Source organism: Lampetra fluviatilis, chromosome 3 (assembly GCF_964198595.1).
Source record: "Lampetra fluviatilis chromosome 3, kcLamFluv1.1, whole genome shotgun sequence".
NCBI classification, from domain to species: domain Eukaryota; kingdom Metazoa; phylum Chordata; class Hyperoartia; order Petromyzontiformes; family Petromyzontidae; genus Lampetra; species Lampetra fluviatilis.
This window is the reverse complement of record NC_136277.1, coordinates 6,258,249-6,267,704: the sequence shown is the minus strand read 5'-3', so window position 1 is coordinate 6,267,704 and position 9,456 is coordinate 6,258,249. Positions and strand designations below refer to the sequence as shown.

At 46.7% G+C, this 9,456-nt stretch overlaps 1 protein-coding gene across 1 annotated transcript in view; it reads left to right on the top strand.

Moving 5' to 3' along the window:
• The first annotated feature begins 1,030 nt into the window (after nt 1-1,030).
• LOC144947815 (uncharacterized) overlaps nt 1,031-9,456 on the top strand; it is a 127,269-nt gene continuing 118,843 nt past the window's right edge. The window contains exon 1 of the mRNA XM_078877171.1: nt 1,031-1,293. The gene's annotated coding sequence lies outside the window, so the exon portion shown is untranslated. The remainder of the gene's footprint in view (nt 1,294-9,456) is intronic.

Below are 9,456 nucleotides of genomic sequence, written 5' to 3'. Positions count from 1 at the left end.
ACGCGTTACTTTGACCCTCACACCAGTCGTGGTGCTGTAAAGTCAGAATCTGTATTTATTTAGAGTGGAGGAATCCGATGAGCTTTGAAGCTCTTTGTCACAGATGTCCAGTATGGGCGGGTCAGCAAGTGAGCATGCCAGTGGGCACCCAGCCTCCGTGTTGAACGGGTTCACGAATTTCCACTGCCGACTCAGAGCCACCAATGAAGATGAGCGCCACACCGTGCTGGTTGAGACGAGAGACAGTTGAAGTCGTTCACTTTGACTTGTCTTAGTTTGCCTCTCTCATTCTGGAGAATGTGAACGGAACTTTGAGAGCGTCCCAATGCGGCACAATTTTTAGCTACACAATCACGGGTATGCAGACACAGGTCGTGATGCAAACAGCGAGCATCGGTACTTGCTCCATATGATACATCAACAGGGAACCCGTTCAAAACGTGAATAAAAACGTGACTGCATCCTTTTACGAATTTTTTTTTGTAATTTACCGAAGACAACCCAATCAGCAACAGGGAACCCGAAGTGTGATCCACACAAACTTGAGTTGCACGTAACATTATTCTTTATTTTAGAAAAATCATCTCGAAAGACATTTACCAATTTCAAAGTAAAAGTAATTATTTGAAAATTTGAGGAGTTATTATATGCACTCACAACCCTTACACTGGATGATCCCTAATGAGCATGATGTCATCTCTGTACAAACATGTAACTGCTGCTAAAATATAAAACATCCTGCACTGTGCAGTGTTAATACAGCCATCATTACTCCACACTACACACACCATGTACCATACACCACACAGTGTAAACACACCCAACTTCACACCACACTACACACACCATGTACCATACACCACACAATGTAAACAGCCATGATCACACCACATTACATACACCATGCACCACACAGTGTAAACACACCCATCATCAAACCCAACAACTTCGTCAATGATGCTTCCTTAAAATAAAATATATAATAGGCGACGTTTCGGGCAATGTCCCTTCACTGCACAAACACCACCAGACCACGTGGCCAGCCCGGGTGCTGCCCCCGCCCCGCGTCCCAGCCTGGAAAGCCCCTGGCAGGGAGCCAAGCGAAGTGAAACTCCCCGCCCCCCTCGCACCTCCCCGCATCACTGGACGAGAGACGCTCACTCAGTGGTGAGGATAGAAGCGGAGAGCGAGCCAGAGCTCAGGACAGAGTCGCCCGCACTGAGCTCATCGCTGCGTCGCCTGCAGAGGCCCGGACAGGAGCAGCAGGAGCCGCCGCTGCTGCTGCTGCGAGAGGTGAGAGAGCTCTGAGTAGTCCCAGGTCGCGGTTGACCGAATCGTCAAACCCGGTGACCGCTTGTGCGCTGCGCGACTTTGAGATCTGCGCCTGAATCGTTGGGGCAGGAAGAGCTCCACTGGCAATCTTAGCGTTGACATTCGGGAAGGTAACGCATCTCTCAACCAGTACCTCGCACAACCAGTACCTCTCTCTCACACAACCAGTACCTCTCTCTCGCACAACCAGTACTTCTCTCTCACACAACCAGTACCTCTCTCACAACCAGTACCTCTCTCACACAACCAGTACCTCTCTCTCTCACAACCAGTACCTCTCTCTCACAACCAGTACCTCTCTCACACGACCAGTACCTCTCTCACACAACCAGTACCTCTCTCTCACAACCAGTACCTCTCTCTCACAACCAGTACCTCTCTCTCACACAACCAGTACCTCTCTCACAACCAGTACCTCTCTCACACACAACCAGTACCTCTCTCACACAACCAGTACCTCTCTCTCACAACCAGTACCTCTCTCTCACACAACCAGTACCTCACTCACACAACCAGTACCTCTCTCTCACAACCAGTACCTCTCTCGCACACAACCAGTACCTCTCTCTCACACAACCAGTACCTCACTCACACAACCAGTACCTCTCTCACACAACCAGTACCTCTCTCGCACACAACCAGTACCTCTCTCTCACAACCAGTACCTCTCTCTCACACAACCAGTACCTCACTCACACAACCAGTACCTCTCTCTCACAACCAGTACCTCTCTCACACAACCAGTACCTCTCTCTCTCACAACCAGTACCTCTCTCTCACACCAGTACCTCTCTCTCACACAACCAGTACCTCTCTCTCACAACCAGTACCTCTCTCACACAACCAGTACCTCTCTCTCACAACCAGTACCTCTCTCACACAACCAGTACCTCTCTCGCACACAACCAGTACCTCTCTCTCACACAACCAGTACCTCTCTCACACAACCAGTACCTCTCTCTCACAACCAGTACCTCTCTCTCACAACAAGTACCTCTCTCACACAACCAGTACCTCTCTCTCACAACCAGTACCTCTCTCACACAACCAGTACCTCTCTCTCACAACCAGTACCTCTCTCTCTCACAACCAGTACCTCTCTCTCTCACAACCAGTACCTCTCTCTCTCACAACCAGTACCTCTCTCACACAACCAGTACCTCTCACAACCAGTACCTCTCTCTCACAACCAGTACCTCTCTCTCACAACCAGTACCTCTCTCACACAACCAGTACCTCTCTCTCACAACCAGTACCTCTCTCACACAACCAGTACCTCTCACAACCAGTACCTCTCTCACACAACCAGTACCTCTCTCTCTCTCACAACCAGTACCTCTCACAACCAGTACCTCTCTCTCACAACCAGTGCCTCTCTCACACAACCAGTACCTCTCTCTCACAACCAGTACCTCTCTCACACAACCAGTACCCCTCTCTCACACAACCAGTACCTCTCACAACCAGTACCTCTCTCTCACAACCAGTACCTCTCTCTCTTACAACCAGTACCTCTCTCACACAACCAGTACCTCTCTCACAACCAGTACCTCTCTCTCACACCGCCAGTACCTCTCTCTCATAACCAGTACCTCTCTCTCACAACCAGTACCTCTCTCTCTCACAACCAGTACCTCTCTCTCACAACCAGTACCTCTCTCACAACCAGTACCTCTCTCTCACACCGCCAGTACCTCTCTCTCATAACCAGTACCTCTCTCACACAACCAGTACCTCTCTCACAACCAGTACCTCTCTCTCTCACAACCAGTACCTCTCTCTCACAACCAGTACCTCTCTCACACAACCAGTACCCCTCTCTCACACAACCAGTACCTCTCTCACACAACCAGTACCTCTCTCACACAACCAGTACCTCTCTCACACAACCAGTACCTCACACACAACCAGTACCTCTCTCTCACACAACCAGTACCTCTCTCTCACAACCAGTACCTCTCTCTCTCACAACCAGTACCTCTCTCTCTCACAACCAGTACTTCTCTCACACAACCAGTACCCCTCTCTCACACAACCAGTACCTCTCACAACCAGTACCTCTCTCACACAACCAGTACCCCTCTCTCACACAACCAGTACCTCTCTCACACACAACCAGTACCTCTCTCACACAACCAGTACCCCTCTCTCACACAACCAGTACCTCTCTCACACAACCAGTACCTCTCTCACACAACCAGTACCTCTCTCTCACAACCAGTACCTCTCTCTCACAACCAGTACCTCTCTCTCACACAACCAGTACCTCTCTCTCACAACCAGTACCTCTCTCACACAACCAGTACCTCTCTCTCACAACCAGTACCTCTCTCTCACAACCAGTACCTCTCTCTCACACAACCAGTACCTCTCTCTCACACAACCAGTACCTCTCTCTCACAACCAGTACCTCTCTCACACAACCAGTACCTCTCTCACACAACCAGTACCTCTCTCTCACAACCAGTACCTCTCTCTCACAACCAGTACCTCTCTCACACAACCAGTACCTCTATCACACAACCAGTACCTCTCTCTCACAACCAGTACTTCTCTCTCACACAACCAGTACCTCTCTCACACACAACCAGTACCTCTCTCTCACACAACCAGTACCTCTCTCTCACAACCAGTACCTCTCTCACAACCAGTACCTCTCTCTCTCACAACCAGTACCTCTCTCACACACAACCAGTACCTCACTCACACAACCAGTACCTCTCTCTCACAACCAGTACCTCTCTCTCACAACCAGTACCTCTCTCTCACAACCAGTACCTCACTCACACAACCAGTACCTCTCTCACACACAACCAGTACCTCTCTCACACACAACCAGTACCTCTCTCACACAACCAGTACCTCACTCACACAACCAGTACCTCTCTCTCACAATCAGTACCTCTCTCACACAACCAGTACCTCTCACAACCAGTACCTCTCTCTCACACAACCAGTACCTCTCTCACACAACCAGTACCTCTCTCTCACAACCAGTACCTCACTCACAGCCTCGTATCGGTGATTACTCGCTCGTTGTTATTCTCGTCAAGTCAACACTGAAGCCCGGTGAGAGACGGGAGGGCTCATAGAGCACGACGAGCTGAAGCAGTGCATGATTAGTACAGGTAGGAACAACAGGTTCCACACTGCCCACCAGGGATCATTTGTCTGTCGTGTATAGAGGAATTGAAATCGAAACCGAACCGATTGCTGTCCAACCAAGTTCCTACCTGCCCACTCCGAAGGAACGTTTTTTAAAGGAAGTTAAATGCTGTGTCTGCAGATGTAAACATTGGTGTACACACAGTCCTGACTCGATTCAAACCCTAACTCAGTATAACCCAAACTCTGTCTCTAACCCTGACCACGCCACCTATCACCCTGTGTCTAACGCTGACCATCATGCCATCTCTCACCCTAACTCTGTGTCTAACCCTGACCATCACACCATCTCTCACCCTAACTCTGTCTCTAACCCTGACCATCACACCATATCTTAATTTTAGAACTTTCGTGACTGCAGGAATTATTATTTGGTTCTTTCGGTTAAGTCACGTCTAAAGATAAAATAATAAATTAAATTAAATAATAGAATACGACGTTTCGATTGCAACACAAGCAATCATCATCAGGTATAATGAAATAGCGACATAAAATCTAATATTAGCAGACAGATATCACCAAGATACATAGCGAGAGCAACACAGGTAACAGAGAGGGGTGATCGTCTCTGTGGGGTGGCCTTAAATAGACAGAGGGGGGCGGAGGCAGAGAGAGGGAGGGGGGTTAGAGAAAAAAATTAGCATATCAATGAGTGGTCAACAGACGTGGTGCTGCAAGTACGATGACACGGCAAGCAAGCCTGAAAATCAGGAGAAAGACACACTAAAGTTAAATAACCTAGTAAAATATCGAAATGTAATGTAATACAACACAGAGGGTCGGTCAACACACAATTAACGCATAGCCTGGTTGATTACGTATTTCAAAGATTGCTAAGTTAGAATTTAAGTGTGAACATTCTAAAGAGGACACAGGCAGAGAAAACAAGTCGCCCCAGAGAGAGAAAAAAGATAAGCTTAAAACTTCCCCGTAGAAGTGGTTCAATCTTAATTTTAGAACTTTCGTGACTGCAGGAATTATTATTTGGTTCTTTCGGTTAAGTCACGTCTAAAGATAAAATAATAAATTAAATTAAATAATAGAATACGACGTTTCGATTGCAACACAAGCAATCATCATCAGGTATAATGAAATAGCGACATAAAATCTAACCAGAAAACTATAGACAGACATATTAGCAGACAGATATCACCAAGATACATAGCGAGAGCAACACAGGTAACAGAGAGGGGTGATCGTCTCTGTGGGGTGGCCAAGAACCAAATAATCACACCATATCTCACCCTAACTCTGTCTCTAACCCTGACCATCACGCCATCTCTCACCCTAACTCTGTCTAACCCTGACCATCACACCATCTCTCACCCTAACTCTGTGTCTAACCCTCACCATCACGCCATCTCCACCCTAACTCTGTCTCTAACCCAGTGGCGGCTCCTGCAAAATCTCTCAGGGGGGGGCAAATGTTTGGATGATTGATAAGGATAAGGTCCACCCATGCAATGGATAAATTAACAGCTTAAGCATGTAAAGGCAACTTCACTACTTTAATATTAATGAAAAATAAAGTGACTCTTACAATACATCTCCTTGTTTGTTTCTATACTCACTATTATTACACTACTTACATCACATTACTCGCTTAATACACTGCTTACTTATACTGAAATTTTGCTCTTCTCTCTTTCAAAGTAGCAAAGCGATCAATTACTCTCTCATTGAAAGCAGGCATGTTCCTGACTAGTTCCCTCTCCATGGAAAGCATAGCCATTGCATTCAGACGTTCCTGTCCCATTACATTTCTCAGGAATGTCTTGATTCTCTTTAAGGTTGAGAAACACCTCTCAGCTTCAGCAGATGTCATGGGAGTGGTTATGAGGATGTTCAACAGAGCAACAGTCTCTGAAAAAGTATCCTGGAGGTTGTACTTCAGCAAAACCTGGTACAGCGCTAGTGCACCACAGCAGCCCTTGAATTCTGGACTCTCATAAATGACAGACAGTTCAGTCTTCAGCTTCGCTTTATTTAACATAGGGTATGCCCTGACAGTGATGTTCAGAGCCTCAACAGGGAATGTATGGCCATGCTGTTGAAACATCTCTCCTTGTAGCAGCGTGGCACTTACACGGTGGTCGGTAAAGGAGAACCTTTCTTTGGTGTGCAATACAGTATATAATTTAATGTTGGGTTTGTCTATGGCAGTATATAGTAGGGTGTAGACTCGTGTGATGTAAGAGAATAAAGTTTAGATGCAAGCATATTATATTTTTTTACGACGTAGAATTGTAATGTATTACTTACTGTTAGTAACTCAACGTATTGTAGAGTATATTTAGTATACTGATGATAATATGTAGTTTATACTTTAGTTGTTTACGTGGTGGTTTTAGTTACTGCAGCTACATACTATTAACACTCCTTCCCTTCATTAATGCTACCCTTATCCCCTCCCTTTGATGCTGCTAATCCTGCATAATGCACGGGCATATGCAGTACTAGTCACATACCTGCATTTCCCATAAATATGCTAAATTCCTCTTGATATTTCATATTCTTTTGTTAAGGCTCCCCCTTTCTTCCCCCCTTCCAACCCAGTTTATATACATGCTCCAAGCACGTGTGCTGTTTCATTCAGACGCTGTCGCCTCGACAGACCTGGTTTTCACCTGAGGACGGATACTTGCATTGTGGCCGAAACGTCGTGAGAATTATATGATTATGTTTTATTTTTATTATTTTATTACTTCCCTTCTACGTGACTTTACCGAAAGAACCAAGAAGATGAATTCCTGCAGTCACGAAAGCTTTAAATCGAAATTCCACTAGGTGGCGACAAATAAAATTGTTGACTGAAACGTGCTGACGTATGATGACGTAAGCACGTTAGTGCGAGCCCTCCCGGAAGCCATAGAGAATGCATTGCAGCGCCCGCCTTTCGAAAAAAATCATCTTTGAATGTAAGTCTATGGGACCACTCTGGGCGATTCTCAGCCGGAGTTAAATCGCCCAAAAAGAGGCGGTACTCCACAGAACGTGACATGACGCTGATTGGACTATATCCAGAGGCACAGTAACGGCTAGCATAGCTCTGTGGTTGAATGAGATTGTTAATGTGATTGAAAAAGTCCCTTTCACACATTGGTGGTGCGTCGCCCAATCGCCCTAATGAAGAAACCGCCCCTGCTCTAACCCTGACCATCACGCCATCTCTCACTCTTGCCGAGCTCAACGCAGAAGCTGTCGGGCGAATGTAGAAGCTGAGCCGTCCAACACAGCAGCAGCCTCTGTGCCTGCGAGTTGTGAGGCAGCACTGGGTGGCTAATGTGGTAGCCATGGTGCTAGAACACTGGACTTGCATAACCATGCTGTGGATGGGTGTGACGTCTCTGGTGTCCAAATGAGTGTTTTCTGTGTATCAGGTCTATTGGTGATTTGAGTTGGTGTGGAAAATTCCCTGTTTCTATAGCAGGGTCTCCGATGTAAAGCGACAGTTTTGTTTAACATTTAAATTTAAGAAGCATTTGCCTTGGGAAATGTGCCTCACATATGACACACACGTGGGCTCACACCGTACAGCACCATTCCTGTGTCTCAACAACAGAGCTACCAACTAAACTCGGTGATATCTTCAGTTTATCGGCAATACTCTAATGGTTGACTGTAGCAATTGTGTTCACGTTGTCTTGATAACAGCGCAGCCGGCCAGGTGGCCCAGTGGGAGAGTGTGTGGCTCACAGTCGGGAGGCTGTGAGTTCATCATCCGTCTGGTGTCTATAAAATGAGTATCAGTTTGTGGGGAAGTCAACCAGTGGTTGTCCTCTGGATAGGCTCGCCCCCGCCATACTACCGTGACATTTTCCACGCTGGCTAAGGGCTATACACGGTATATGAGAACCACCTCAATGCTCAGTTGAGCAGACATCACTGGAGGTTTGGCCTTCCATATATGGTCTGCAGTTGATTTTAAAGAGGTCAGGTAGTGATTGATGGATATGATTAACTTGAAATGGGATTGGCACCTGGTATTCCCAAGGCACCTGCTAACTGCTTCAGTCGCATCATCGCCTGACACTCGCCAGGGCACAGCACGGCCATAGCCACTGTTTCGCGACATTTGACTGCAGCCCCACGGTGATGGTGGATGGCTCTCCACCAGGTTACTCAGTGGCGTTTGTTTACTGGCCACACCCTGCTGATGGGACTCAGTGGAGGCGAACCCTGGCAGGACTGGCCTCGTCTAAGTGAATGCCATGGAGATAAAGTTGTCGTGATGGGCCCACTGATTATTGGATTAGACGTTCTCTCATTTCGCCCACGAAACCCTGTCTCTTTATTTTATTAAATACAAATTCACAGCCTTTTTCAATCTACTTCTGGGTGAAGTCTTTCCCATGCCATGTAGTTCATGAGGGATGTTTGACCATACTTCACCATTTAGGTCATTTGGGATTGGTTACGTGTAGGTCCAGGACTGATTTAGATATCACTCGGCACTGAAGTTAGCCATGGTTGGGAATCGAACACAGGTTACCAGGTGCATAGCACCTGGTAACCGGCTCTACTTGTTTATTTTATTGTGATCCACAGCTCACTGAGATTGTGCATAAACGTAGCTTAATGTGTTTGACATTCCGCAATTGGGCACGATTTATTTCATTATTTAACGCATAAATTGTGTTGCTGTTAAACTCCCTTTGCCCTTCATTCTGTTCTTTACAACCCAGTTTTCCACTAGTACCAAGGGATCCACATTCATCCCTGTTATCTGAGTATTTTCCGTAATTTACTGATAATTCATGCACCACAGCGGAGGATCATGTCCAGTAACTCGTGACGTAAATTACCATCGTGGAGACATTTTTCCACAGCTGTTCCCCCCTCACTGATCCCCCTCTCTGTTCCTCACTGAGCTCCCTCTTTGTTCCCACAGTTCTTCACCCTCACTGATCTCCCTTTCTGTTCCCACAGCTGTTGCTTCCTCACTGATTTCCCTCTCTG